This window comes from Dendropsophus ebraccatus, chromosome 15 (assembly GCF_027789765.1).
Source record: "Dendropsophus ebraccatus isolate aDenEbr1 chromosome 15, aDenEbr1.pat, whole genome shotgun sequence".
NCBI lineage: Eukaryota > Metazoa > Chordata > Amphibia > Anura > Hylidae > Dendropsophus > Dendropsophus ebraccatus.
This window is the reverse complement of record NC_091468.1, coordinates 75129350-75134735: the sequence shown is the minus strand read 5'-3', so window position 1 is coordinate 75134735 and position 5386 is coordinate 75129350. Positions and strand designations below refer to the sequence as shown.

Sequence of the window (5386 nt, the reverse complement as noted above, 5' to 3'; positions counted from 1 at the left end):
TCATTGAATCCAGCATCTCTGTTGCCTCTTGATGTAGATTCAAATGGGGGGAGGGGATAGAGGTGAATGAAATGGGAGCAGCCCATTTTGATGTAGTAGTCATTTTGATGTTTTCAATTTTTATTTAATTATTTTTTTTTAATTATTTTTGAATAAGGATGTTTTTTATTACTTATGTGTTGGTTTGATATTTTAAATTGTGAAGGATGAAAATGTAATTGAAAGCCAATATTAATGAAAGTTTAAAAGTTTTCATTGTAGATTGTCCCAGATTTTTTCAAAGATGGATGACACAAGACGCAAGGATATATGGTGACCGCCATGCCGTGACGTTCCACTGCAGAAAACCGCTCCTGCCATAAGCTGGAGGTGAGGACAATCACTGAGACATGTAGGATGGTTGAAGGTAACTGTGCAGATGTCTATATGAAGCCCACCATTATGGTTAATTGGCAATTAGAGATTTGTTTTGTCCCTGGGGCTTACCAAAAACACTTGTAAAAAAAAAAAACTGTTCAAAGAAGAAGAAAAGCTGCCATAGAGCGGCTGACGCAACGTTCACGCAGACAACACCCTGAGCCTAAAGGGTGATGGATGATGGATGAAGCTGGTGATGCTGTTGTTTCTGTGCTATTCCCAAGGTAACAGCGTACAAAGCGTACAAGGGAACGGGGAGATGTTTCCAGTCCCTTCCTGAGGTAACCGTACATAGTGTACAGGTGGAGGGGAGATGTGGATCTGTTTGTTTTTAAGTCTTTTCCAGAGACAATCAGCAACAAGCTGTGAGACCAGCGGATGGAGAAAAGGTACAGGGTAAAGATGGCATCCAATAACTATTTGCCGACAGCCTTGTATCCCACTGTAAGTTATCTGACAAAACCAGCAGAAGGAAGCCATGTGTAATGTGATGTAGTATCCTCAGATTGGGCGGCCCAGGGGACAACAAATATAGCAGAGAGGGTTGTGTACGGCTGTATTGTCTACACCTGTCATAACCTACTGTAAGTAACACCGTAAAGTGCCTGTCTGCATAGTCTGTCATCTTCCTGCCTGTTTCAGGGAATGTAAGTGGACGTCATCCACCTGCCGCAGGTGGCCTATATAGGTATGTCCTTGTCTGTATTGGTGTCTTCTTTACAGGTCAGACAAAACTATGGGAGACGACAAAGCCAATGTCTGAGGTGATACTAGTGGCCTTAAAAGAAGCGATATAACTGAGGCCAAGAGTCCAAGTGTCTGTAAAGAGGCCTGTCAGTCAAAAGATGGGTTTAAGGATAAAGGATCCATACCAATGCTACTATTACAAAAAGGATCATATGATATATATTATTCTCATAATAAGGTCTTTGAAACCTTAGGTGATGTATCGTTTACACTTTGCTTTTATTTATATGGTGGTTATCTTATGTGTAATATATGATGATCTCAGTCAGACAAGAGACAATTCAGTAGGATCCAAATATTATATCGGTATTAAGCGCCCAGTTACTTCATATTATTGGTGTATGTATTATACTATATGATTATTTACAGGAAGAGATGTGACCAGTCATTAGACCTGTGTGATCTAATCATAAAGATGTTTTCTAGGTACAAAATGAAGTAAAAAGACTAAAAAGAAGTGGAAATTTTGAGAATCTCTTACTGACGAGTGTGAATTCACTATCTGGTTATTATAAGTGAATCTAGTGGTTACATAGTAGGTCACATTGTGGAGATTTTATTGCATTCACCTGTTATGCTGTTTTTGGTTTATGTGTCAATCAACTTTTTATTTTTGCTTTTGCTATGAGATAAGATTTGCTGACATCTAAACTTTCCCTTTTCAGAAACTTTTTAAAGTTAGTTGTTGTGACTTTCCAATACCCACATGATGCTGAAGTGGTAGAGTCCTTGTTATAGAGTCACGTCTGTTATATACAGTGACAAGACAATAAGGTTTTGTTATTTTGATAAAATCCGGAGAGGTATTTGTCATATATATATATATTAGTTTGGGTATTGACAATAAGCTTTTATTTGTTTTGTTGTAACTAAGCTGTATATTGGCGTATACTGTACAGACTCATCCATTGTTTAGTATTTTCTTTCGGTTATTGCAGATCTCACTACCACATCTGTAAGTTTGTTCCGCCATCTATAACTTTCAATAAAATGTATGGTACTATTTTTGTCTATCCTATGGTGATGCCCATAAACTAATAGGAGTCCTTCAGGGTCTCATCCAAGTGGTCTTATGCATAATACTGATCTGTTTGCCAGTAAAAGTGTTTATGTGTATTTTCTTTCGCATAAAACCTCGAAAGAGGAGAAGATCAATTCTTAGATAAAGAGTAACTAACTGTGTTTTCCCTTCCTTTTCCGGTTCTCTTGAATCTGTGTCGCCTGGACATTTCTGGAGGTTGGATGCTGGACAAGTACTTGGAGGATGGGTTCACCCTATGGAGAAGATGTGACCCCTGAGCAACCTGCGGCTCAGACAGTATCTTTGGAACCTCTGGCTATGTACCAACCACAGTGATTCCAGTCCAAGGCTTCACGGATGTCAAATGGGGGAATGATAAGGCCAGATTATGGGATTTTACCTACTTGCACCGTACCTATATGACTACACCTATATATATTGCCCTCTTAAGAGACTGGAGATGATCAGAGGGTGACAGAGAGATGTTCTGGATGAAGAAGAGGAATGCTGGAAGCACGTCACTGAGAACAACTCCTGGAAAGTTATCATTTGTAGACACAATCCCCAAGGACCCAGAGACACTTATCTATAAACAATTTATGGAAAACAACTACATTGTGCTCTTAGATTCATGAAAAAGTATCATTGTACAGAATGTATTGTTTTAACCTTTTTGAATAATAATAATGAATACTAATATAGATGCCATTGCGCATGACTGAATATCTAAATCACTAGCACCGCCTCATCTATGTCTTATTAGCATTTGTTACCGCCCTATATTTTATCTGTCTATAAAATGTGATTACCATAATAAAACTTGGGCCATTTCTCCAGGCTTATAATCATGATACATTGTCTTATCTGTGTCCATGACGTATAAGTAACGAGTGGGAACACTGCAGGATTCCAACTCTAGATATAATTTAAAAACCATCCTTTACCTGGGTTTTCGGCTTCTCTCCATAGAGAGATGTCAACATATAAATTTAGTCTTATCAGTCACCTAGGTAAAGTTCAAGCCATCCTGAACTCATTAAGGAAGTCCAGTTTTACCATTAATCCAAGTAAGTGTGCCATGGGGATGGAAGAGGCCCGATACCTGGGGTACATTGTGGGAAGAGGGGAAATAAAACCCCAGCTAAATGAAATAGAGGTGATTCAAAACTGGCCCCGCCCACTTAACAAAAACAGATCAGGGCATTCAGAGGAATTGTGGGGTATTATAGAAGATTCATCCCCAAATTTGTAGAGCTAGCGGTTCCCCTAACGGACCGAACAAAAAGGTAGAATCAGCCATGGTTAAGTGGTCCCCAGAGGCTGAAAAGGCCTTCCAGAATCTTAAGTCGGCCCTCTGTAAACGGCCAGTGATGGTCGCCCTCTGTAAACAGCCGGTGTTGGTCACCCTCTGTAAACGTCCGTTGTTGGGTCGCCCTCTGTAAACGGCCGGTGATGGTAGCCCCAGACTTTGAAAGAGAATTTGTCATCCAGACTGATGCACCAGATGTAGGTCTAGGGGCTGTGTTCCCTGTAGTCCCACAGCGGCAGAATAATGGGGTTTATTGCCCCTGTGTACTGGGCAGGACAAAAAGGAATCTTTAATAGACCAACCAATAAAGAAAAAGACTCCTCCCCTCCAGGAGTATAAAGGAAGGCTTACATTGAGTTTTATTTTTGTCCTGGTGTAGGGCAGGACTGGTTTGCACTCCCCTCCCCCCAGTTTTCTGTGTCTGTGTCAGACTTACTATCTTCCCTCCTCTTGCAGGTACCGGATTCTTGTTTCTGGTCAAGCTCCGGACCGGATGTAGGCCTGTCCAGGCCTATATGGTCCTAAGCATCAGATTCATTTGCAGGTAGTTTGTTCTGCTGTTGGCTTTGCTACTCAGGATTTCTATCTCTGTTGTTTTGTGCATAATTGCTCTCCTGCCTTGACATAGCTAAAACATCTAGCTCCAAGTAGGTTTATCCTGCTCTGGGTTATATATATACATATATATATATATATATATATATACACACATCTCCTTAGTCTTATGCACTCTTCCTCCTCCTCCTTAGCATGTCGTCTAGAAAATCCTCTGGGAGGAAAACTTCTGCTAAAAGAATGTGTCTGCAGAGAATGTGGTATGTGTCTGCCTTTCTTTTCTCCTTGTTGTTCCAGGAGATTGATTACCTTTCTCTTTTCAGAGACTCCTCTTCCAGATGACAGTGATTACACCACCTGTCTTTCCTGCCGCCCAAGGATTCAGGATAATGCCCCTATTCCACGAGTCGTCTGTAGGAACAAACGAGCGCTATTAGCGCTCGTTTGCTCCTCGTTCCCCGCTCGCTGCCGCCGCTATTCAACGCGGCTGCAGTGAGCGGGTGAGTGCGGGAGGGGCGGCGGGGAGCTGCCCGGGGGATCGCGGATCGTCCGGGCAGCCCATAGGATATAGCGGCGTCTGCTGCCGATGCTCCTATTCAACGGAGCGTCGGCAGCAGATCGCTGCTATATCAGTCGCTTGTTTTTCAACATGTTGAAAAACAAGCGACTGCAACGATCAGCCGACATGAACGATGTCGGCTGATCGTTGCACTCTATTCCACGGGACGAATATCGTTCGTAGCGGCCGTTATCGGACGAATACGAACGATATTGCTCCTCTAAACGACCCGTGGAATAGGGCCTTAAGAATGAACCTAATATCCAGGATGTGGTTATCTGGGCAGTACCAGCCCTATTCCACCAACAGATCTGACGACAGATTATCTGCCAAAGATTTGAGGCCAAACCCAGGAGTGGATTTGCAAAGAGGAGAAATCCCAATCTTTCCTTTATGACCTGTTCTCTGTTTATAGTCTGTTCCTGGGTTTGGCTTAAAATCTTTGGCAGATAATCTGTCGTCATACATATATGCAGACACTGATACTGTGTCTTTTAGGTCTTCTATGAAGGACATGCGTGAATCCATTAAGGAGGACATTTCTGCTATGATCCCTAAAAAGAGAGCTAGAAGAGGTCATACTTCCTCTCCATCTGTATCGGGTGAAGATTATACAATCCTTGATGAGGTTCACTCCTCACCTTCTCGTAAAGATGTGGATGAGAAGGAGGATACATTTATATTCAATCTGGATAAGATTTCTAGACTTTTGAAAGCTGTACAGTCTGATAATCCTGATGATTATGGTGATGTGCCTGGGTCCTCTAAGGACCCTTAG

At 41.9% G+C, this 5386-nt stretch overlaps 1 pseudogene; it reads left to right on the top strand.

Moving 5' to 3' along the window:
• LOC138774041 (formin-2-like) overlaps window positions 1-5386 on the top strand; it is a 136492-nt pseudogene extending 131106 nt beyond the window's left edge.